The sequence below is a fragment of the Lissotriton vulgaris genome, chromosome 6 (genome assembly GCF_964263255.1).
Source record: "Lissotriton vulgaris chromosome 6, aLisVul1.2, whole genome shotgun sequence".
Lineage (NCBI taxonomy): Eukaryota > Metazoa > Chordata > Amphibia > Caudata > Salamandridae > Lissotriton > Lissotriton vulgaris.
In genome coordinates this window covers 341,562,297-341,589,912 of record NC_141694.1, presented here as the reverse complement: position 1 = coordinate 341,589,912, position 27,616 = coordinate 341,562,297, and positions in this window count along the sequence as shown.

Genomic DNA, 27,616 nt, shown 5'->3' with positions numbered 1-27,616 from the left:
CGAAGTGTGAATGAGTTGAGATTAGCAATTCTCAATAGTTGATCCAGGGAAACCTCTTTTGACTTTGACTGTCTGTAGGACCCTGTTTCCTGGAACTTGTGGGGTCTTCTCTCTTTTGTTAAAATACTTACTGACGTGCCCATGTAATCTTAGATATGTGGGCATGACTACTAGGAAAATAAAAACCAGAGTGAACGAACACTGCAGTACTATCAGATGCGGCAAATCCAAAACCAAATAAGCAAACACTGCCTTGAGGCAAAACACAAGGACACTGAAATAAGATGGGTGGTTCTGGAGGTCATGAATAGACGCAAAACTGATTTGACAAAAGCTCTTTTCATAAGAGAACAACGCTGGGTATTCTGTTTAAGCTCATGGAAGGTTGGTCTGAATGATGAAATCCCCTGACTTCAAATGGGACGGTAGAAACTTCAATATGGGCATAACAATGCCCATGTGTGGTATTAAAGGAACACTTAACCTCTTCAGCAGGTACTACAATGAGCCAGACCCCTATGGAAAAGAACCCCTTTTTTTCATTTTAAAATACATTTTTTCATTTCACAACAATTCTCCCACTTACCAAATATTAGCGTTTTTTTTAGACCCGGTGTTCATTCACCTATGGGCACACTAACATTACATATTATATATTAAATATATTATATATCTCCTAAAACAATATTTTTTTGTCTACCGCATCTCCAAATTTACACACTGATACAGGAGGTCGGTGTCGCTCTTTCTGCATCAGAGCATCTTGGTTTCTTAAGACCTCTAATTTCTGTAGATTTCAACTTTTCATGTGATGGTGAATGTGAATTTTTCCCGCTAAAGCGGCGATAATTGTATTCACCTATTACCTAGCTGTCGCTAACACCAGTTAGCGACAGCTAGTAGTAGATAGCGGGCATTTAGGTGCCCACTTTGCATGTCAGCGATAATTATCGCTAATGACATGCAAAGTGGGCGTGCCAAGATTTTAGCGACTGGAAACAGTCGCTAACATCTCTATCTCCAATTACCAACTTTTGGAAATAATCGCGCTAAACGCGATTATCTCCAAAAGCTAACGCCTGCCCAGAGCTATCCAATGGTAGGTGGATAGCATGGCTAAGAGCATTTGCTCGGTAATGCATGAATATCGCTGACTTTACAGCGATATTCATGCATTTCGGCCGATTTTTATCGCTTAGGAGATAAACCTTGATAATAGCAAGGCTCCTAAGCGATAAAAATCGGCGGAGCTCGGCAATAATAATATTGCTGCTAAACCAACATAGCGATAATCATCGCTAGTTGTTGGTAATATGCCCCATAGTTTTTTGCTAGCAGTCACACATTTGGCTCTATGCTGACGGTAAATTCTCTGCTTAAAAACTGGGCAAAGCTCCAATTGAAAGTCTTAATGAGTGGTCCAAATGATCTGTTAATTAATTGGATAAATACGCTGATATGTTGCACTAGCGAATGACAATTCATCTTCAATATTATATTTGAACTGTGCTGCGTGGTTGATGCAGTTCAAGATTTTTGGGCAGTCAAAAGGGCAGAATGAAGTTGAAATTCTATTAATCTTTTTGCAAGTAAACAGCTTTCTGCATAAGTGGAACTTATGTGGCCAATACCAGATGCTACGTCAAGCAACCAAAAATATACACATTTAAATTCTTAAGCACAAGAACTGTGTAGAACACTACACAGATGGTTTCCAAGAAACTGTACCTAAATTGATTACGATAAAAATGATCTGCTGCAATTGTTTCTGTCAAAAGGGAGAACAGAATTTGTCCCAATGTGTCACTCTGCCCACTCATGCAGAGAACCCAGCTGCTGGGACAGATGTTACTCCGAGCACTTTATTTTAGGGTCATTAAAAATGGTTACAGGGGTTAGTCGTTCACTGTTTTATAAATTGTGCTTAGGAGCCAAACTCAACAGAAATTAGAAAAACATCTTTATAGTCAATAAGAAGGAAAGTTACATGTCAGATCACATCTACAGTACGAGATGCCTACTTGTGAAAGCAAGAAGACGCGATGTATAACATACAGAACTAAATTCACTACTGAAAAAACAGTTCAGTGCAGACGTTCAGTATCCATAATTAGGACATCTGTCTCTGATTTAATGTAATGATATTGGAAATATCTATGTAGCTAACTTGACTGATTATTTCGTTTAAAATTATTGCTTTTATTTGCCAATTAGAAGTGAGTACTGATAGCAGCCAAGGTAAGACAGAATTTTGCAATTTTTCTGTCTTGGATTTAAATGTCAAAGAACATTCCATATTACTCCGGAGTGCAGGTAGCATGTAAAGAGTGGACGTGGACTTTTAGGACCAACTGACAAAAAAGCAAGTGCAGATTTAACACTTTCTGGAATTCACAAACATTTATATGGAAAGTGGTGCCAGGCAAAGGTTTCTATGTATATTTCTCCGAAGTTAGGGGAATATTATCAAGAACGGCGTTAAAAATGATCGCCGGTTTAGCGGCAGAAAACTACCACAAAAACGGCCATAATGGGCTTGATAATATGCCCCTGAGAATTCCAATAGAAGTCCATGTTCTGGTGTGAAAATGGGCTTCTATTGGAACTCTCCAGGGCATATTATCAAGCCCATTATCGCCGCTTTAGCGCCAGTTTTCTGACGTTAAACCAGCGAAAATTTTAACGCAGTTCTTGGTAATATGCCCCGAATGTGACAGTCCTTGTAGAATTCTATTCCCACTGTGCACAGTTGTTAATAAGACAACTCCAGATGTGCATATTTTTGTGCAAATACACATTTTTTTTCTTCATGGTGAAAATATTTAGGCCTACCTTTTCAGCTGAGTCATCTTGGCACATTATGCAATCATCAGAAAAATTGCTTGCAAGCATACTACTGAGAGAGGGACATAGGCTATGTCCATGTTATTTTTTGAGTCGGTCATTTGATTTGGAAGACGTTATGCTTCCATTGAATTGATGAAACTTACTGCAAAGGCTGGAGGCCTGGCTTATTTACCGTGAAAAGCAAAGCTAACCCAACCCTTCTTTAATGGTGGATTGCTATTGCCCCAGTTTACAGGCCATGCAAAGATATCTTGCTACAGGAAATGTCACATATTGCCACCATAGGAAAGGATTTTATGTGTTGGTTACCCTCTTTCACAAACCCTGGGTGTAACTTTCACAGTGAGTATCATTGTTAGAGACTTTAGAGAGCGGTTGTATTTTTGTTTTGCCAACAGTAATGTTATGTATGTTTGTACAATTAAAACTGCCTGATGACTGCCAGTGTATATGCAATACAGCAGGCCTTGATGGCTAGCGCGACAAGCCGCTATTAAAGGCTGCAGATCATATGGGTTCATTGGGAAAGGCTATCTCAGATTGAATAGGTCTGCCCTATTTATTTTGAAGAGTTATGACAAAGGCAGCAGGCCTCACTTGCTAATCTGTCAATCACAAATTACTTTTCAATGTGAATTTTTTGTACACTTTGCTAAAGACTCGAGTCAGGTATTTTGTTTCACAGAATCTCAGGGATAAACAAAATAGGCAAGCGTTTTGACGTTGGAAACCACGCCCAACAAACTGTGGGGATAGAATATTGTGCTTTTATAATCATTCTAATCATAATTATCCCTCTTAGGAGGCATTTTATATTGTTTTCCCAACTGTCATTTTGACAATATTTTTACTTTTTTATGGTATAATAATAATAATTGCCATTTAGGACTATGTTGGTTATGATGGCAAGCCAACTATCAGGGTTACAGAAGTTATGAGGAAGGTAGTAGGCTTGATATATTTACTGTGAAAAGCATATGTTAATTTCACTAGGCATTTAAGGATGAGTTGTAATTACTTTGCATTAATGTCTATAGACATTCATTTCCTAGAACAAATCCTACGGACTACCATAGCAGGCAAATATTTTGGTTTTAGTCACCTTCCCCGATACCCTGTAGTAAAAGAACATTTACACCATAAGAAGCCTTCTTAGAAATTCTGAGGAGAAATACTATTTACTTTTTTTCTAGCTGTAATTTGGTACATATTTGTATTTTATAAGTGTATGCCTGATGGGAAAGCTTATTTCGCCATACAGTACGTCGAAGTTGGTTATGATGACACGCTAGTTATAAAGGCTATTGGCCTGTTTTGTTCACTAAGAAATGCAATGCCTGATACCATAGATCTGATACGTTTGGTATAGATTGATTTATCAAAGCCAGTATGCCTGACTTATTTATTGTCAAATTAATTTGTTAAAGTCTATAGCCCTTTGATGGTGAATTTGTATTATACTGTGCTGCAGGCAGTAGACAATTTATTTTAGAAGAACAAGGGAACCCACTAGGTAATCAAGGACCAGGGGTATTAGTATTATCTGTTAACAGCGGTCCTTGACAAATTACTGTAGAGGCTTTAAATAATTATAGGCCACAATCTGCGCTATAATGAATAAGGTGTCCAGCCGGACCCTATTATTTAATAAATGGAAGGTTTGAAGGAAATTCAAGAGAACAAAAATACAATGGGACACAGTCCTGTATCCAGTACATACAACAAGGCAAGACAAAACAATATTTACAAGGGTAGGGTATTTCTCAGGCAATTTTGCAATTAGTGAGACACTAGTGCAGTAAGAAAAATCTGCCTAGCTGTACTCATGAAGTAAAACACAATTGGGTCACACAGTGGGGAACTAATGTTTTAACTACATCAACTGTTGACGGCGTTTCGATCCTATTAGAAATGAAGGATCATATTTAGGCCTACCTTTTCAGCTGAGTCATCTTGGCACATTATGCAATCATCAGAAAAATTGCTTGCAAGCATACTACTGAGAGAGGGACATAGGCTATGTCCATGTTATTTTTTGAGTCGGTCATTTGATTTGGAAGACGTTATGCTTCCATTGAATTGATGAAACTTACTGCAAAGGCTGGAGGCCTGGCTTATTTACCGTGAAAAGCAAAGCTAAACCAACCCTTCTTTAATGGTGGATTGCTATTGCCCTAGTTTACAGGCCATGCAAAGATATCTTGCTACAGGAAATGTCACATATTGCCACCATAGGAAAGGATTTTATGTGTTGGTTACCCTCTTTCACACACCCTGGGTGTAACTTTCACAGTGAGCAAGACAAAACAATATTTACAAGGGTAGGGTATTTCTCAGGCAATTTTGCAATTAGTGAGACACTAGTGCAGTAAGAAAAATCTGCCTAGCTGTACTCATGTAGTAAAACACAATTGGGTCACACAGTGGGGAACTAATGTTTGAACTACATCAACTGTCGACGGCGTTTCAATCCTATTAGAAATGAAGGATCATCATCAGGACTAACAATGTACTGCCTGAATATGCAAGCCTTGGCTCCTGTGAGTGTAGCGTGGAGATGGTACAGGACGCTACGATCTTAGGTGATCCTGAGCCGGGTGAGGATTGGTAGTTACAGTGAGAAAGCACCTAAACTCCTACTGGATGGCGTGGAGCTGGCGCAAGACACTTGGGGCCTGAGGTGACTCTCCCAGCCGGGGTTGCTAAGCCCGAGGTTGCGTGGCTAGGAGAGCTTGTCCAGGGGCAGATAAAGTTGCCATTGAAGACGGGGTTGTCATGTCTATGGTTAGCAATAGACCAGTGGTGCGATCCTGCCCTCCAGAGGCCCTATGATGTTCGACTGTGAACAACAAGGTTCCGCAATCTGCCGGTAACCACGTAATTTTACCATTTCCCCCGATCACTCCACGGGTTACCCCGTCTTCTGCTAACCATAGACACGACAACCCCGTCTTCACTGGCAACTTTATCCGCCCCTGGACAAGCCCTCCTAGCCATGCAACCTCGAGCTTAGCAGCCCTGGCTGGGAGAGTCGCCTCAGACCCCAAGTGTCTTGCGCCAGCTCCACGCCATCCAGTAGGAGTTTAGGTGCTTTCTCACTGTAACTACTAATCCCCACCCGGCTCAGGATCGCGTAAGATCGTACCATCAACACGCTACCCTCACAGGAGCCAAGGCTTGCATATTCAGGCAGTACAGTGTTAGTCCTGATGATGATCCTTCATTTCTAATAGGATCGAAACGCCGTCGACAGTTGATGTAGTTAAAACATTAGTTCCCCACTGTGTGACCCAATTGTGTTTTACTACATGAGTACAGCTAGGCTGATTTTTCTTACTGCACTAGCATCTCACTAATTGTAAAATTGCCTCAGAAATACCCTACCCTTGTAAATATTGTTTTGTCTTGCCTTGTTGTATGTACTGGATACAGGACTGTGTCCCATTGTATTTATGTTCTCTTGAATTTCCTTCAAACCTTCCATTTATAAAATAATATGGTCCGGCTGGACACCTTATTCATTATAGCGCAGATTGTGGCCTATAAATATTTAAAGCCTCTACAGTAATTTGTCAAGGACCGCTGTTAACAGATAATAGCAGGCAGTAGACAGGCATTTTGTTACAAATAATCTCGGATTTGCATAGTAGGCAAGGGCTTTTGGCATTGGTCGCTGCTTTTGAAAACCCATGGGGTAGAAGATTTTCACAGTTATAATTATTGATGAGAGGGGTTGTATATTGTCTAGCCTTTTGAGAGGAGTGAAATATTGTTTTGCTAACTGTAATTTTGTTTTGTGTCTTTAATGTTATAACTGTAGACCTGATGGTTGATAGCCTATGCAAATTTGTCTGTGTTGGTTATGAATTTTTATTTTTTTCGTTTTTGTCATATCACCATCCTGTCTGCAATACTTAGACCACTAACCTCAGTTCTAACCATCATTCGGTCTATTGCATTCACGTTGTTTCCACAGCACTAAATCTAGCCAACCAGGCTGCAATCCTAAGCGGTACCATTGGTGTAATCATTGGATCTTATGTGCATTCAGAAGTAGATCCCACTAATCCAGACCATCTAATAAACGTATCCTAAACTGCAGACTTCCTTCCCTGAAAACCTTCCATACAGATAAGGCAAGGCCAATTGTCCGCCTTAATCCAGTCTATTACACTCATGGATACAGAGTAAATACAGTGTTTACAGATCCCCTCCTTGCTTGTAATATCAGATAGAAAATAGGGTCAATTTAATCCCTACTCAATGTGTGATTGTATCCACGCCCAATAAACTAATATGGGTTTAATACAATATCGACCCCCAGGATGTCTTTTAAGATGGATTTGATATTACCCCAAAATGTCTTTATTACGGGACAGGTAAAAAAAAGACATGCTTGTCATCCGCTTTCATTATACCGCATCTCTTACATATTGGGCATAGCTGTGCTATAAACTTTGCAATTTTTTTGTAAAAATGTGATTTCACTTGAAGTTTCCATGCTTAACAATTGAGTATAACATTTTCAGGAAATTATTCCATATTGCTTGCTTGTCCACCCAGTGAAAAATATCCTCCCAGATCGTGTTTGGGGCCAACAAGTTTTAACTATCATCATCCAGGAGCTTTGAATACAAGAGGGCATTTTCCTTCCTTTTGAGTCGCCCATCTTTAAGAGAGGGCTCGAATTCCCAGTTCCCTCTTACCTCCGAGGTCGAAGTTACAAACCAGGAGGATAGCTGCACAGATTTAAACATATAGAGGGTGCTTAGGGTTTTCGCTTTCAAGACCTCCCATGGAAATATTCACTTCTCTGTCATGAAATCATCCAAAACTCAACCCTGATCACCTTAATGGAAGACCCAGCCCATCATTCCCAAATGTGGGCGAAATTAGAATAATACCCTATATTAAGTGTTTTCTTCAACTTACAGCAAAGGTTTAATGCCATCTTTAAAACCTTTAACCGAACCTTCTTAAAAAATGATGACAAGCTACTAGTAAACCTGTAGGCATTATTGGTTCTCTGGGAAACTTTATAGGTTTAATTTGGTTATCATGAAATGTTATGATAAATCCTGTAGGCTTGACTTCATTTTGTGAAACTCACAACTGTTAAAAGCAAGTGATACCTACTAAAGAATTAAGGCTTCCCCTGAGTGTTATTATGATTTCTATTACATACAAATTAGAAAAATAGTGCTTTTGACCAATTCTTTGATGCTGGCAGGGCATGCTGGATTCCTCTGAGTCCACTAGGTTGCAGAAATGTACAGAATGGGGAAGGTTCCCTGGGTGCTGGCTAACTCTGGACCTAAACTTTACAGCTATCTTATATAAAAGAGAGAGGAACATGGGTGTTTTATGCATATTTTGATGTTTGCAGGCAATCTCGATATTAAATATGCTTAGATCAACACATGTCACAGCACTCTATATTACCCTCGGTCTCTAGGCTTTTGAGCTGCCCGAAGTTGGTAGTGTTAACAAGATATCGGCTGACACTGAGCCTGAAAACCTGCATCCATTCCCTATTGCAAGTTAAAAAGAAATTTGGATTTAATTTCTTTAGGCATAGTTTTGACATATGAGATGAAATGGAGTTGGAGGCAAACCCCCCATTCTTCTTACCCCAGAAGGCATGAATACTTTTGAATTACTGGTAGGGGGACCAATGCCAATATGGTCCAGAACCCCACTCCATTTCTTTTCTTATGTTTTTTCCTTGGTTGTTGTGTGTGCTTTCAACCCCACAATGTAATTGCAGTATTTATCCCCTTTCTGCCCATCGCAGAGGTGTCAGAAAGCTTGCCAGACTACCAAGGAAAAAAGTTAGAAACAGAATGTAATGCTGGGCTCACTCTTTCTGACAGTAAACTGTAGCCCCCACTCTGGACTCCAATCAGTCTTTCGATCCCCTTAGATAGGAGAATTCACCTGAAATCTTCCTGCCCCAGGAAGAAGAAAGCTCACTAAATACCAGAGATTCCTTACCAAACATAGAATAGTGTGTTGATCCATCTTGGCATCAGGTTGCCTTTCAGCTACTCAGTGGAGGCTGGATAGGAGATTCTTGACCTCTCTGTCAACAGCTCATATGTCTAAATTACAGTCAAAGGAATAGAAATTTGCTCTAACTTGTGGATGGCTGCTGGATTTGGCTTCTAGGTTCCAGGAGGCAGAAGGACTCATTTGGAGACAAGGTTTTGGGATGTGGCTTGATTTCAGGGAGACTTGTCCTCCAATCTATTCTTCAAAAAAATCCTGGCTACGAATTACCCATTGGGTGTAAAGTCACTGTCTGGACCATGGTGCACCATTAATTAAGTTAACCCCTTTACTGCTAAGGCTATTTTCCTTCTTTTATGTAATTTCCATTGAAATCAATGGAAAGTCCATGACGAGTTACCCTTGTCATTAGCGGCGAAGAGGTTAATTAGGGGAGGCTGTGCAGACCAATACTGTGCACTCAATAAACAAAGTATTCTCCACAGCACAGGACAGAACTCTGACATTTGCACCAATGCTGATGTGAGAGTATTGGTGAAATTCAATGCTGCAGGTTGCAAATGCAGCTCCACCTTTCACTAGAGGTTGCCTAGCCTCTCATTGGAAAAAAAGGAAAACAAAAGTAGAAAGACAGGTGAGAGCATTATGCCTCATAACTTTTGTATGTAGTGCATGCACAAATAACAGGCAGGCACATTGACGAGACAGCCCTGGCGAAGGCCCCAGACCCAGTTGGGCTCCTTGTGAGGGCCAAAACATGTTGGCAGTAAAGTGAGGGTATTATTGAAGAATTGCTTTTCAATAGAACCCTAGACATTCATGGTTTCACCCATACCACAGATGCCCACTGAAATAGCCAAGGTGAAAGACTCGAACAAACTACAAATTCCCACATTTGCATGCTTTGAGAACTGCCAGCAATGTACACACTACATTAGATGCCATGCTGCATAATGGGGCATACAATTCGACTGACCTCAATTGGAAGGGATGGTTAGTTTGGCCACTGGATACCAACGGATGTCAGGCATTATTCCTGGGTAATAGAGAGGGTTTCAAGATTAATGGATCTGACATGCATTATGTGCAGGTTGAATACTCGTGGAGGGGCTAGGGTCTCGACTAGCCCCGGCGGCGCGCTCAGCACAGCTGAACACATGTATTTCCAGATCCACACAGACCCTAACTCCACTCTCAGAGGCACCCTTGTCTACCGACCCCCCGGTACCCTGACCCCTGTTCAGCGACTCCATCGCCGACTTGATCTGCAAGCAAGTCCTGACCTCCATCGACTACATCCTCCTCGGAGACCTGAACTTTCACCTTGAGAACAACACCAACAACTCCACAACCCTGATCGACAACCTCGCTAACCTCGCAGTGAAGCAACTCATCACAACACCACCCACTCCGCCGGCCACACACTCGACCCCGTAATCTCAAGCCTGCACGTCTTCGTCAGCCACACCACCGAACTCCTCTGGACCGACCACCACTGCTTCCACTTCGCCTTCCAGAACCCCACCACTGCAGCCAACAGATCCCCCACCGCTGCTGGAGCAAAAGCACTGAAAACCAACTACACGCAAACCTCGCTCTAAGCCCACCCACTGACCCCTCCAAACACCTATGAAGCTGCCCACAGCCTCAGGCGCTGGATCGAGGACTGCGCCAACACCCTCGTCCCGCTGAAGAAACCCCCCTCACAGAGACACCAGCAAGAGGGCAAGCTGGTTCGCCCCAGAACTTCTAGCCTCCAAGCAAGCCTGCCGGAAACTAGAGAAGAAATGGCCCAGTGAACAAACTCCAGACAGCCATGCAGCACACAAGGGCGCCATCCCCAACCACCACCACTTCATCAGGGCTGCCAAGAGGACCTCCTTCAAAGACCGCCTCGACAACAACACACACAATAGCAAGGAGCTCTTCAAAATCCTGAAGGAACTCTCCAATCCCAGCTCCAACACCAACAACATCCCGCCATTGCAAGCCCTGTGTGACTCCCTCACCACTTTCTTCCACCACAAGATAGCAGACATCCACGACAGCCTCAACACCCAGACAGCCCCAACAGACAGCAATACAACAGACCCTCTGCACACCATCAACCATGACCCCCTGCAAACCAGGGCCAGCATGAGCATCAATGACACCATCAAGACCATGCGCACAATCCACTCCGGCTCTCCGTCCCATTCCCGCACCACGTCTTCAACAGAGCAAGCGCTCCATAGGACCCCACCTGCGCAACATCATCAATCTCTCCATCAAGACCGCGACCTTCGCAGAGATCTGGAAACACGCCGAGATCAACCTCCTACTCAAAAAACCTAAGGCAGACCCAAGAGACCTCAAGAACTTCCGTCCCATCTCTCTGCTCCACTTCCCGGCCAGGTTCATCGAGAAAACCATCAACAGACAGCAAACCCGATACCTCCAAGAAAAGAGAATCCTGGACCCTTCCCAGTCAGAATTCTACAGCAACCCTAGCACCGAGACTGCCCTTATCGCCGCCACCAACGACATCAGGACCATGCTGGACAACGGCAAGACTGCAGCACTCATCCTCCTAGACCTCTCTGCCGCCTTCGACACCATCTGCCACTGCACACTACAAGCACACCTCCACGCGGCAGAGATCCGAGACAAGGCTCTGGATTGGACCACCTCCTTCCTCTCCGGCAAAACCCAGAGCGTCCGCCTCCCCCCATTCTGTTCCAAAGCCTCCGAGATCATCGTTGGCATTCCGAGGGATCCTCTCCCAGCCCAACAACATTCAGCTGACCAAGGACCCATCACCGCCAAAGCCAACCTCCACAAAGGAATGAAGGCCGTCGCCGACTGGATGAAGACCAGCAGTCTGAAGCTGAACTCGGACAAGACGGAGGTCCTCATCTTCAGCTCCAATCCTTCAGCCTGGGACGACTCCTGGTGGCTGACAGCACTGGGGGCAGCCCGACACCCACCAACCACACGCGCAACCTGGGAATCATCCTCGACTCAACGCTCTCAATGACCAAGCAAGTCTGCGCTGTATCCTCCTGCCGCTTCAACACCCTCTGCATGCTCAACAAGATCTACAGATGGATCCCGACAGATACAAGAAAGACAGTCACCAGGCCCTCGTCAGCAGCAGACTTGACTACGGAAACGCCCTCTACGCGGGAGCCCTGACCAAGCACATCAAACAAATACAACGCATCCAGAATGTCTCAGCACGACTGATCCTCGACGTACCACGCCTACGCCACATCACCCCCCACCTGAGAAACCTGCATTGGCTCCCCGCCAACAAGAGGATGTCCTTCAAGATCCTCACCCACGCACACAAGGCACAACACAAGACTGGCCCAGCCTACCTCAACAGACGGCCCTCCCTCTACATCCCCAACTGCCAGCTACGCTCCGGCGACCTCTCACTCGCCACAGTCCTGATCATCTGAAGAACAACCACCATTGGGAGATCCTTCTCCCACCTTGCCGCCAAGACATGGAACACCCTCCCACTGAGCCTATGACAGACCCAAGTCCTGCTGACTTTCAGGAGGATACTCAAGACCTGGCTGTTCGATCAGTAGCGCCCCCATCCCCAGCGCCGTGAGACCCTCACGGGTATGTAGTGCGCTTTACAAATGATTGATTGATTGATTGATTGATTGATTGATTGATTGATTGATTGATTGATTGACAACTTACAGTGTTGGGAATTAGTGCCTTGATTGGCTAAAATTCTTGACACTGTCTGAGGTGAAACAGCATTTGTCCATTTTGTCTGAATACCTGGAACTCAGGGACTTTTTATTGGGTCCCCGGAAGCCACGGCAAAAATGCTTTTTGTATGCCATATACAATGAGATATGGAAGGTTTCCAAACAGGATGCTGCTGAACGACTATGCAAAATTGACAGGGTTAATTTAGAAAATGCTTTGGCAGTGGGTGACACACATGGTGGCTGGTCGAGATAAGTCTCTCTCTGTGTTCTTCCCCTTCTCTTGTCTTCTCCTGCTGCTCCAGTTCTCTCTTCACTTCTCCTTCCCCTCCCCTTTCCCCATTTCTGCCCTCCTTCCTAGTTACGTGGGAAGGGATTTTTTGGGATGAAATTGTTGCACCTTGAATGCTTTCTGCAGGGGACTGTTTCTGTTGATATACAATGCAATGATCAATATATATGTATAGCTTCCACATTACAAAGATACGCAGTTGTCTCCTGTGCATACTTTATGCACCCTTCCGTGTTCAGGATTCACCCACTACCATTATATTCCTGCTGGTTTCCTTAAAGTTATCATTGTCAAACATTCTCAAGGCTCCTGTGAGTGGCACTTGCACCTAGTGGGCCTGGTACTTGCTTGTCTCAAACTATGCGATTGTTAGCCACCTTTTAAAGTGATTGCACAATGTATTATTTTGTTATGATTGGTTGTTTATTTGTTTTAGCTTGGTCGAACAATATTTTTTTCTCTGGACCTGGCACTGGGGAAATGGTCCTTTTATTACCATATATGTTCCTAAACCTGCCATGCAGTTGAACACACAAATATTGACCTCACTGATCCAGTTGTTTGTGGGATGTTGACATGCCAACTGTTTTACAACACTTCAAGATACTAACCTTAAATCTCAGGGGTATGGGGCCATTCATAAGTGACACAGAATCCTAGTGCAGCTCCATCACCGCAAAATAGTTTACCTGCAGGAAACCCATCTCTCCACCCCTGAAGCCATTAAACGGAGACCTAATTAGAGGGGTCAATCATTTGCCACTACATATTCAGAATTCACCCATGAGGTGGCTATCTGGCTGAGGTCCCATTTGATGCACAGGCCACCAATTTGACATCAATGGGCGCTAAGTCTTTTTTTGTGGGTTATTAGACATAGATGCTGGTCCTGGGCAGTATATATGCACCAAATACTAAGCAAGACATCTTTTTTTCAATGCATATCCCCAATCCTGGTAGAATGGTCACATCTCCATTTGTTTTTAGTGGGTGGTTTCAATGCGGTTCTGAATATTAACCTTGACTGTTCACACCCTCACTTACCAAATACAGGATCTAATAAGTAGACCAAGGCCCTCTCTAATTGGGGGTCAAACTGGTCCTTGATAGATATATGGAAGGACCATAACAGGAGCATGCATGAACACTTCTTTTCTTCCCCACATGGCCTACATTTCTGCTAGGATCGTATACTTTGCCCATCACATATGGTGAAGAGGTTCTCCAATGAAATCTTTCTGGGAAAAAAGCATTTCAGATCATAATCCACTTGAAATACTCATGATATGGGGCAGGGTTCCTGAGCCATTACCCACATGTTGCATGGAACCAACACTTACCTAGGGCACCAGAATTGGCACTTATGTTACCAAAAACAAAAGGCATGGCATCCACACCACTCATAGAGTGGGAGGCTTTCAAGGGGATCAGTGGATGCAACGAGTGCCAGGGACTCCATACTCTGCGATTTTCAACACACAGAAATGTAGCTGGTACTCCTTGAACAAGAAACAGCACATGATCCCACGTGCTTGATAGACTTACAGCAACTAATAGTAAAGCTATTGTACTGATTGAGAATTATAGACTGTAAGACATATACACAAAGGATACACTCCAAAGGTGATAGGGTGTGGATGTTACTTGCCCACATGATAAAGCCGCCATTGTCCTTTAATCTGATCCTATCCATCACAACACCCTCCAAGGCAAACTGAACCACACAATAAAAGATTAATTAAGTCTTTTGCTCCTATTACACCAAGCTTAATATAGCTAGGTGCACTCCTTCCTCGACAGTGAGGGAGACTTTCCTGCATAGTTTAGGACTCCCACAGATCTCAGCGACATCGCAAGTGAAATTGAAGGCACGCTTGGCACAAGGTGAACTTTGCCAGGCAATTGTGGGGATGGTGTAGTAAAATACCAGGCATAAATGAGTTGCCCTATCGAATATTACTCTACCTTCCCCTCCTGTTTAGTCCCACGTCTGGAGAAATTATACATGGTGTCCTTAGAGGCAGGAACACTGCCTCCAACTACCAGACATGCCTTCGTCACCTCCCTGAATATGCCTGGCATGGCTTCAGGAGATGTTTACTCTTTCAGACCACTCTCTCTTTTACCCTTTTAACTTCAAAGAATAAGATCCTTAGCAAAGTGCTGGCCCAACGGTTGATCCATTTACTATCTGACCTAGTTCACAGTGACAAATGTAGCTTTTTCTCATGCAGAAGCACCACTCTGAACATCAGGCATCTATATCGGGTAAAGCAGATAGCCCACAAACCATTTCCCAACTCTGGTTGCCTCTCATTACACCTCCAACAGGCATTTGCTTCCCTAGATTAGGAGTATATGGTTTCATTTATGCAAAAATTCAGCATTCCTCCCACCTCCATCAATTGAATTAGGCTACTCTATTCTAGCCCCACAGCGAGAGCCAAAATGGACACCATATCTAATGTCCCAAGGAGCATGTCAGGGATGTTCGTTGTCACCACTCGTATTTGTGTTGGCAATGGAACCCCTGGCGCAGAGAGTCAGACAGGAGGTTGCAGACTGGGGTATCTTGCGGGGGCCCCAGTCCCACTCGGTGTCCTTATATGTAGTTGACATAATCGTTTACAATCTGGACCTCTGTATGAATCTCACTCCGGTCTCTACTATACTCCACACAGTTGGAGACCTATGTGGTCTCCAAGTTAAGCATGCCAAATCACACGCACTTTCCTTCAGAGACAACATGCCTCAAGACACAATCTGCCTGAGTACACGGCCCCTAGCGGTTGCACATCACACATTCCGGTATCTGGGCATTCAGAGCTACAGATCATCCATGGATATACTGGATGGGACTTTACATAAGGCTATTTCAGCACTAAGAGTTCAGGTGAAGCTCTGGGTCACATTGCCCCTCTCTGAAACAGGCCAGTTCGCTCTTTCCAAAATAGTTATGCTACCCAAATGTATATAATATTTTATAAATATACAGATAATTGTCCTTTTTATTTTTTAAGACATTTGACTCCCTACTATTTGCCCTTATTTGGGGCTCAGGTGGACACTGCGTTAGCCTCCTCAAACTACTGTGTATTGAGGGTGCTTGACTGGGAGCATCTAACTTTAGGTCCTATTGCTTTGCAGCCCAACTACAATGGCTCTTTTATTAGCTGTTGGGGATGCATTTACAGGAAATTGGCTATTCACAACTTATGTTGCTCCCGGTGGTGTACATAGACTGCTACTACACAGGGTTACATGTCCCTCTAAGCTCCCCCTACTGCTGCATACTGCTGTAACATACGGAAGACTCCACACCAATACACGCGTACCCCCATGCATTATGCCCCAAACATCCCTCTAGGTGACCTGCTCACTCAGATCTGTACTCACATCCACCAGGCCAACAGCATGGGAAATGGTGTGAATCACCACAGTTGGAGACATATTTCAGGATGGAATACTGTTGCCCACCAGGACTTTATTACACAAGCTTCCAGGTGGCCTCTTTCACATACATGCCAATATCTTACGTTATGTCTGAATACAGTAGTCACCAACGGGTTTGGTACCTGATACACATGCGCTGGTGCAGGCAGTTTATGGGATGGGCAACAACAGACACATAGTTATGTGGCTCTATAAAGGCAAACTTCACTGACTCCGCTAAGGGCCCAATAGGAAACAGACCTTAATCATGCATTACATAACAAGGAAAGCAGTCTTCTTCCAGAATACCCCATCATGATACCCTGCAACAAGTGTTTCAAATTCATCCTGTTCTCACTATTGAATAGAGCATATTTAACACTATCTAAATTGGACAGGAACTTCCCTACAGCTTCATCTTTTTATCCAAGATGCTGAACCGAAGACGTGGACCTACTAGATATGATGTGGTTATGTCCTCTGCTGCTTTCCTATTGTTTGGACTTCAGGGAATCACTATTGTACCTTACAGGGAGCACACATGGTGACATATTAGAACATTGTCTTTTAGGACAATACCTCGACAGTGTCCGTCTCAAGTAGATATGGATATGCGCTTTCCATATCTACTTGAGACGGACACTGTCGAGGACTTTTTTGGTACCGGAATCACTTTATTCGGGATACTGTCTCTTATCACAGATTCTTTAGCTGCTAAAATTACATCTAACGTATGAGGAAGTGCACTAACTAAAATTTAAAAAATCATCAATTATGAATATATAAGAGATTATCAATCAGAATATTTTGTATTTACATTACAAGCCCTGAAGAAGTCCCTGGATGGGATGAAATTCGTTGGCAGTTTCAAAAGTTTTTAAAGACTGAAAAATAAAGAATGAACTGAAATCGAACATCGACTCGTCTTTGGAAAAATTTCCTTTGAACTGATTGTGTATCTGTAACATTTGTGCATAGAGTGTGCCAGGCTATTATGCATATGTATATTTGAGGAATGCTAGGTTCTTTGAATCAGCTTCTGAATTGAGGAGGTATAGGGAATTGTGCCTCCAGCCCGTGTTTTGCACCTTTTGTTTCTTCAACACTGATAAGGAATTTTAAGACTGGTGCAGGCAATTATGCTTTGATTCCTGTTTTCTGTATGTCTTGTTTCTTAACAATTGGCTGACTATAGCTTTCTCCTACAATAAAGGAAGGTACCAGATGTAAATGAGAAATTGCAAAGTACAAGCAGTTTTTAGTCCTCAGCAAGAAAGGGATCGGATCACTGACAGAATATCGAGGTGCAAAATATCGACCTGCCAAAATATCGTGGAGAAAATATAGAATGCCAGAATATCGAATTCCTATCTTCAAACAGGTAAGTACAAAAATATCGACTCCAAAATATCGTTGTAAAAAATATAGACAGTCAAAATATCGAATTGTTTAAATGTCTTAAAAGTAAACTTAAAATTAATAAATAATTAATGTAACTTAAAAATAAATTAATAACTTTTATATATATATATATATATATATATATATATATATATATATATATATATATATATATATATATATGTATATATGTTCAAAGAGTTCAAAACCATAGGTCAGGTCTGCAATCCTCGGAACGCCAACACCAACACAGCAAAGAACACGAGACCCAGGAATCAAGTTAGCTTGTTATTTTAATAGCACCTTCACCAGCATAACGTTTCGGCCTGCACATGGGCCTTGGTCACATGACGCAATGGAGAGCGTGGGCAACATTTAAAGTGCAAGTGCTTGAATTTTAAGACATTTGATTGGACAGCAGTGTGAATAGAAAAAACAACTTGGAAGACAGACTTGTCAAGGCACATATTGGGATAATCCCAGTAACTAGACACATCATTCCAAATTCAATGCCGCATGTATATTGAGTTAAAACCGTTTTTGATTCATATCATTAGCAATCTCAGACATGAAAAATTGCAATTTGGCAACTCATTCCCTGATAATATTTTCAAGGTAAATGCAAATACCATGATTAAATGAACAGTCAGCTACGACCAACTAGTCCACCCTTTCTGGGACACGGCTGGCATGCTGACATTAAACGTGTATCCCCACCATTCAATAACTGTATAAATACAAACAATGTATCTGTTTCTCTCCTTAATGCGCCTGCGTTAACAAAAGAATCTAATAAACACACTAACTATGTCCAATTTCATGCTTGAAAAAGTGAATGAATGAAAAATACAAAAAATCCAAAAACATACAAATGATTTGTGATGTTATAGTAGGCTGCTCCCAACCTACACATTTGATGTTGGTGACCTAATATAATACCCGGAACCAGATTACAAATGGACAAGCCACGACCCAACCTACTGTGAATACCATTTTGGTTAGGACGTATATTCAGAGACTATCATAGGAACCTGTATTAGAGATGATCAAATGATAAGGCAAAATAAAAGGTGCTCTGCAAATTTGAGGCCCAATGAGCTGCATAGGGGGAAATGTTTATAGACAAGTATAAAGATCTTCCGTAGAATTGCTGTTCAATTCTAGTATATACTTTGTCTCTAACGCTCTGAGAGTGCCTTCCCTGTCACCACCTCTTCTCAGGGGACCCACTGTGTCAATCGCATAATATCTAAGTAGTGCACTGTTGTTTGCCATGACACTCCTTAAAATGCCTAACAACTGGGTACGTGGAATCAATTGTATTGATGGCTCTTATGTGCTGGAGCACCCTCCTGTGGACCTGCAATTTGGTACTCCCAACATATCGCAGGCCACACGGGCACTCCAGCACATATACCACGTACTCACTCTTGCAGGTTAGCTGTTTTGTGATTTTACGGGGCATAGGAGAAAATGGAGTAACATACTCGGTCTTACTGACTCCATGTAGGCACGCCTTACAACTGGAGCACTTCCTGAAACCTTTACTACCTGTCAGCCAATCTTTTGGGCGCAATCACTTCAGGACTAGATTTTACTACTGCATCCTGCATAGGGTATGCTTTCCTAAATATGATCGCAGGTTTCCTTAGCATATGCTCACTAATGATCGGATCAAATCTTACTAGATCCCAGTGTTTGTTCACAATTTTTCTCAAAGCCCCATGCTGCCTGTTAAAGGTCCAGATCAATCTGGTTGGTTGGTTGTTCTCATTATACCTTTGTGCCAAGTCGCTGTGTAGATGGGTTTAGGAAGGCTTGCTTTTGGCATCAGGTCGCATTAAATAGTAGTCAGAGGGTCCACTGCTAACCTGCCTGAAGAAATAGAATGCAGAACTGCTTGCAGGTGAAAGAACCACTCTAATGTTTCCAACCTGTTGTAACCTCATAAATAGTGTAGCATTTTCAACAGGGGGAGGATTGTGGTCACAAATTGACCAGGGCCTCCTCCTACATCCGTTGATGGGAATAGAAATACTCAGTAAAATGTAACTGTTAAAATTGCTAGTAGCCTGCAATAGATTATAAAGTGTAACAGCAAGATGCCACCTCAGGGCTCTGTTACCCATAATCCCCTTGAGTAAACATAAACTAACACTAAATCAGCTATAAATTACCCATATAAAAGTGATGAAACAGGTTATACTTGATTTAAAATACAGACAAAATGTAATGAGCAATTATACTTCGTGAAATCTAGTTAGCACTGCAGTGTAGCAACTCACATTAAGTCCTTCTCAGAAGGTCCACTTCTGTCCTGCCTAAAGCACTATAATATGGAGCTAGTTATGAAAAAAGCATCCCCAATATGGCACCCGCCTGCTGTAACCCTAAACAAAGTGCAGCAAATTATACAGAAGGAGGTTAATCAGTCACAAATTGGACAGGACCTTCCCTTACATCCATTAATAGAAATTGGATTACATACGCATAATTCCACTGAGTAAAAGGAAACTAGGGACCCAATATATAGTTTGATGGCTGGGTTATGCTGTCATAAACGTAACTGATATCCTAACCAGCTTATTGCAAGTAATTATATCATTTGGCACTTCTAATATGGAGGACAAAATACCTGCCACATTTGTGGTGAAGGACTCGTCCAACAAACACTAAATCTGGTGCTTACACTGAGTGAGTTTCTATAGAATAGGATCACATTTATAAAAACGGCAATACCTGATTAAGAGGCCAAACTGGTGAAATCAAGTTAGCACCGACAAAACCCTGTCACTTTAAACAATGCTTAGGGGATCTGCTCCTGACCTGCCTGAAACACAAAAATACATAGCTGGGTGTGTGAGAACTCCACCTACGTGACTCCTGCCCATTTTAAACTCAAACAAAGTGCTGTGTTTTCAGCAATGGGAAGTTAATCTGCCACTTATTGGCTGAGAGCTCCTCTTTCAACTCTCAATGGAAAGTGAAATGCCCAGTGAATGGTCTTATTTACCAAACATTTAATAAGCAATCAAAATTATTTTTGCGTCAGTCCCCTGCCTCCTGACTGAGTGGGGAAGAAACTAGTATTCCCATGTGAGGAAGATTTCTTCTTGGAAATGCTTTACACAATGGGGGGCTCTGGTAGAGTAAGAAAAGGTTATTATGAAAGTGTGGCACAGGTGCAAGCTGAACTTTCTCTAATGGGGGAACAAGGAGTGATAGAAGATCGTAGAAATATTGCTGAGACATCAGGGAAGATACAGTTAATTTGATTAAAGGGTGAGTTAAGAGGAATCCTGGGGAAGATAGATAGAGGAGGGTGGTAACTGGAATGTGAAGGGTAAAGGGACAAGAGTGGATTTGTGGAAAATGAAGGAAAAAGAAGATGGTGAGGAAAAAGAGAAAAACAGCCTGTGGAGGGATAGAGGAGAAAGATGATGGATGGAAGGGTGGATAATATACGAAGCTGATGAGAGTGAGTCTTTGTGTGTGTCTTTGCACCTCCCCAAAAGGAAATCCCGATCCAAAATACCAGTTACCAGAATTTGGAAATAAGCCATAAGAGGAATAGATTCAGGGGGTAATTCATAGCCATGGCTGCCGCTGATAAAAGAATCCCCCTGGAAAAGTGGGACAGCCTGTCCTGCCAAGTGGCAGAACTGGAGCACATACACCAGAGAACAGGGACCCCAAGGATTTGGAAACAGCTAGAAGCAGCCCAAGGCCAACTGGCGTGACTGGATGTTGATAGAGCCGAATATGCCACACTAAGGCTCCATAACCGGCATTACATGGGAGGCAACCGCTCTGGCGATCTTTGGCAAATCGGCTCAGGGTCCAACATCAGAAGGCAGGAGTTTGAAAAATCTTGGACAAGGAGGGACAGAAATTGACTGACGATGTGCATATAGTGGAGTCCTTCCATTAATATTACCAGACCCTGGGGGCGTGGCTTGAGCTGCCACAAGATGGCCACGTCCAGCTAAGCCTCTGCATCTTGAGTGGGACCTTTCTTCGTTACCGGAGCTGATGTCCTGACTCTAGAGGGCATGGATTGAGCGTATTTACAGAGCATGTGTGGGAGCACAGGTAGCTGTACTTTTTCGGTTGAAATTAAGTTCACTGCGGGAGACAACAAGGGGAGACAACAGAACGTTTTTTGGTTGACAAGGGAGTGCGGCAGGAGTGTGTCCTAGACCATACCCTCTTTTTCTTGTTTATCAATAATATGGTATCTTATTATTCTGATTATCCCACTGACGCTCCGACTCTTGCTGGTTCGAGGGTTCCGCTATTGATGTTTGCGGACAATACTTCAATATTGTCAAAAACTCAAGTTGGTCTGCAAAGAGCCCTCAACCGATTTATTTTGCTCTACGATGACCATGAACTTATAGTTAATGTCGGCAAGACTAAATTTATGGTTTTGCACAAAAGTAAATCGGTGAAAGCAAGAGTAATAATTAATAATGTCCCCCTCGAACAAACATATTCTTTTACCTATCTCGGGGTCACCTTGGGCAAGAGAATGAATTGGAAGCCACGGATGGATATGTTGGTGGTAAAGCACAACCAACTAGTGGGGGCTCTCCTGAAAGAACACCGACTATCCCTAACCAAACCAGTTGCCCGGCCATGGCTATTTATCGAGGAAAGGTTTGAGCCTCAATACTCTATGGAACAGAACCCTGGGGGTTCGAATATGTATCTTTTTTAGTCCAAGCTCAGAACAAATTCCTGAGGGCATTGACTGGTCTCCCGATGTCAACCCCTTTAAGGCCGTTACTGATGGACCTTGGGTGTATTTCATTTGAAGAAGAAGCGTGTTTTAGACCTCTTGCCTATTGGCGACAGCTTTGGACCACCCCGGAGATGGCAGATTATGCGCAGGCACTTAAGAAAATTAGAGAGGCTGATGAATCCAACAAGATTGCATGGTTACACAAGATTAAGATGACTCTCATAAGTATGGGCCTGACCCATTTATGGCGGGACTGAGACTGGTTTCCCTCAAAAGTGGAATATAAAGCCTTATACAGGGAGATGATCTGGCAGAAAACCTTTTTCCACGTGAACGGAGATTCCTTAACATGATTCTTTCTGTGACATAAAATTGAGCATATTATGGAAGCTTACTGGGACATCATAACCAGTTCTGGAGACAGGAAGCTCTACCATCAATTTACAGTGGGAAGCCTTCCTATAAAAATGTTTACTAAAAACTGTGGGTGTGTCCAAGACTCAATTTGTCACTCATGTCTATTTGTGGAAGAGACTCTGTTGCATATCCTTTTCATCTGCCCTACATACAAGGCGCCTCGCAAAAAATGGCTCAAGAAAGTTTGTGACAAAATGGGAACAAGATCATCCTAAATGAATCTGCGTACTATAAAATCTGATACCAGCGAAGTCGTAGTGGTGGCTATGGCAACATTTTGGAGCTGGACTTGGGACATAAGAAGGATCAGGATGCAGGGTACCACGTAACCATGCAATTATGCATTTATGTAATCATCTTAAATTGTATTTTCCATCTTGTAACAGGGGTGCTGAGTTTGGTGTTCTTGTACTTTCGGTTATAAATAGTTTAAAATGTCCCTATTTGCTGTGAATCCTGAGTTGCATTTAATTGTGGATCTATTTTTTGGTCTTGATCCTATTTACCCTTGATGATAGAAATTTTTGTATGTATTGTGATAAGATTTGAAAATGGATTCTACTGATTTTATACTTGATGTTTTATATGTTTTATCAGCCAATTTATTTTTTTAAATGTCTTTTTGTACATGTGTCTTTTATGATTGTTTCTAATCGAATAAAGACTGATTGAATTGAATGGAAGTTCACTGCATATGCAGATGAAATTCTGTTATATATCTCTGATCCCTCTACTTCTTCAGCCGTTTTCACTGATCTCTTATCTTCTTATGCTGCCCTGTCAAGTTATAAATTAATTTTTTTTAAATCCAAAGTCCTTCCATTAAATAAATACTGTCTAAGAAGTATGCTCAAAGGGACAGATTTCAAATGTCTGAGAAAGAAATATTCTCCATCAATTAGTAGAACGGGTCAACTTAATCTGGTTGATGTTCTATTGAAGATATCTGGCATGGCAGAGAAATGGTCTTCTTTATTTCTGTGTTGGAGGGGTAGGTTGGAGACTTCCAAAATGATGTCTCTTTCTCCTCTACAGATATTCCTGGACTCTTCTGTATGGCATAATAGCTCCATTAAAAATTTCCAATAGTACCATCCTTTGGGAGGATTGGGTTGGCAAAGGGATTATTCAGGTAAAATGACTTAATGTTGAATATGCAAAGTATGTCTTTCCAGGAATTTTTATCTAAGTTTAGCTTACCTTTTACTTCCCTCCTCAAGCACAAATCTCTTTTTTTTTATTTAAACAGTACTTTATTGCAATTTTTACACTTTTTGATCAACTTCCTCATACCCCTCTCCACCCCCATACAAGCATTTTTGTAATCATATAGACATACATATGCATAGGTGGGTGCAAACATAATAAAATCTATATTCGTGCTTGATACAGTAATGTTTATGTCGTAGTACTTAAAGATTTGGTTAAACAGGACGCTCTATCAAGTTTGAATCTCTAAGACTGATTTTAACTCAACAGTTTCCTTTTATCTCCGAAACTCCCTCCTCTTCATCTGACGCCCTGTTAGAACCTTTACCAACTTCCCTTTCTGTTCGGCTCCCCCACATATATAAATATCTTCATTGCTCCCTTCCCACCCACTCCAAAAGCAAAACTGAAATGTTATGGGAAACAGATTTACAAAATACTCTTTCTACATGCACAGGGTATTCCATTTGGCTCGCTTACACCACACCTCTTGCAATGCTAGCACCATTCAAACTCTTTATTATTTTTACCTGAGATTATTTGTATCCCCACTATCTGTCTCCAAATTTAGTTCCGGCCTTTCTCCCAACTGTTGGTCCTGTTAAGAATACTCCTGGCACATATCTACATTCCTTCTTCCTTTGCCCTAACATTTCAATTTTATGGACAAATATTTGTAAATCCATTGCCTCCATTTGCACCACCAACTTCCCTTTTGATATCTATTCCATCTTTTTGGGTACTAATTCCACTCATTGGCTGGGTGCTCGTACATTGGGCTCTTTTGTAGTTTTTTAAATTGCCATTGCTTTTCAAGTAAGTACATCCATATGGAAGGATGCCTCCAAAGTTTCCTTTTCTGCTTGGTGGAATCTTCTAAGCTACCACCACAGGCTAGTTAGAGCCTCTGCAGCTATTTCTCAGCAGCTTCTTCAAAACAAAGCTTCTTGGTCTCCACTTACTAATCACCTATGCATTACGTACCAAGGATAGTAACTTTGCATTTCATCCGCCTTGAGTATTGAGTTATATTTTCCATATTGTTCATATTTTATTGAATATATATTATTCTCCAGCTTATATATTGTTTATTAATGGAAAGCCTCTTTAGATTATTTGATAAGGATTGTTGATTCTTTTTAACTTTTTTTTTCCTTCTTTTTCCTTTTGCTTTCTCTAACTCTCTCCTTTTCTTCCTCTTTCTCTTTTCTTCCTATATAAAATTTTAAAAATGCTAATTTAATTTGGTATACATTTGTTTAACTTTGTTCTTAACTTTGGTGTTTGCATATTATAATGTACGAAATAACAAGTTTTCTTCCTTTGGTTTGCACGTATATTTCTTGTAACACTCTCTATCGCCTTTATGATTTTTATTATTATTCTGTACCTTTCTCTTTAAATGTTTCAATAAAGCTCTTTAAACTAAAACAATAAATCACCAGACCTTCTACACAGCACATGACCTCTACCCAGGTTCAATCACTGAGTACATTAAAGAGGCCTCTACTGACTCTCTGATGCCTGAACAAGTGACTGACCTGGTTCTACCGATCCGGATTTCTAGCAAATGCTGCCAAGTGTTACCCAAAGCTCCGGGCCAAGGCGCCTTTCCAGCCTCCTTTTACAAGACTGTTCAGAGCCTTTCTCCAATTCTTTCTAATCTCTGTGAGTTGAGTGTGATCAAGGAAGTATCCCGCTCCCCTCTTCGATGCTCCCAGTGGCAATAGCTGTAATTCCCAAACCAGGAAAGTATGAAACTCACTTCTCCTCAAACCCGCCCATCTTCCTTTTGAACACAGACCTCAAGCTCTTGACAGGTAATATTGTGGCATGGCTTAGTGCCCTCATCACGGACCTCATTGATCCAGACCAGTCTGGATTTGTGCCCCAAAGGCAATCCAGTGATAACACCAATCAAAATCTGCACATTACTAACAAATCTCAAAGGTAAACTCAAGAAAGAATGCTCCTCGCAGTTGATGCCAAGAAGGCATATAATATGGTCCATTGGCCCTATTTGGTGGCAGCACTGGTGCACTTTAACCTAGGGGATTGCTCCCAAAAGTGGATCCTTAGTAGCTACACCCAACCAACAGCTTTAGTCTGCGTTAATGGTTGCTTGTCTGCCCCATTGCATATCAGCAGGGGAACTAGTTAGGGGTGCCTGCTATCGCCTTTGTTATTCATCCTTTAAATGGAACCCATCGCCCAAACAATCTGCTCCAATCCACAGATATAATGAGTTCAATTTGGAGGGGACCCGAACAAGATAGGCCTTTACACAGATGATATTAAAGCATTCTTGGTGGAGTCTTCACCTCACTGCCCGCCTCCCTGGCTGTGCTGAGGGCATTTGGCCTGGTATCAAGCTTTAAGATTAATATCCGTAAATCACAGGCGCTTAGTTTTACTCTCTGGCACAAACCCTGGACAATTTGCGACAGGTCCTGCCCAGACAATGGGCCCGACATCCATCCCATACCTTGGCCTTAAGATAACACCCACTATCCCAGACACCATTGCCCTCACCTACTAAAAATTAACCCACCAGATCAAATCCCACCTGCATCATTGGTGGTCCTTCTCTTTATCTTGGTTGGAGCGTATAGCTGCAATTAAACTGACAATCCTTCCCAAGATCCTGTTTTTCTTCCAAGTACTCCCAACAGCACCACTTCCTGGGACATGGCCTTTTCTCCAACAAGAAATTAATAGATTCATGTGGGCAGACAAACACCTCTGTATCCATAGAGACCTACGCTATAGATCCCCGGATGAGGGCTGTCTGGGTATTCCAGACCTTCTTTGCAACTTTCAAGCCTGAGGGTCTTTCAACTGAGGGTCTTCGTGGAATGGTTGCATGCAGAATCTGGAAAGAACTGGTTGTTTATGGACGGGGCCCTGGAGTCCAGGCTCTCAGATGTATCCCTTTCCTCCCTAAACAAATGCAACCCAAATAACTGTATCTTTCCCCCATCACTAAGGAATCACTGGGGGTCTGGGATGGAATAGCACAGAAAGACCGTACGTCCTTCCCTTCACCTTTAACCCCTATAGTTGAAAATCCAGATTTCCACCCCGGCATCCAGGACACCACAGCTTGAGACTTTTAAGTTGCTTTCCAGCAGAGCTCCAGGTGTTGCTGGTTCACTGGGGTCCTTTACAAAAACAATCTTGGGTGACAACTGTTCTTATAATCATATTACAACAGGAAAAAATGATTGGTGTTCTCTGAAATATAGTTGTACAGTACAGAGTTGTTACCTGCACCTCATTGTTTGGAGACTACCTACCGAATCTCCCGGATACAATCTGAGTAGTATGTCACTAGGGAGGTCCTTCTTCACACTTCAGTGTAGGAAGTGATTAGCAGTATTTTAATACATGAGGTTTGAGGTACACTAGTTTGGAAGTCTGCTGAAAGAATATAGCCCACATTTTAGAACATGGTTTACAGGGTCGGTATTAGGCAGATTACATCCTACTTTTCCCTTTCCACATGTATGGTACATTCATTCTCTCCACCTTCCTAGTAGAAGTTATTGTTGCCAG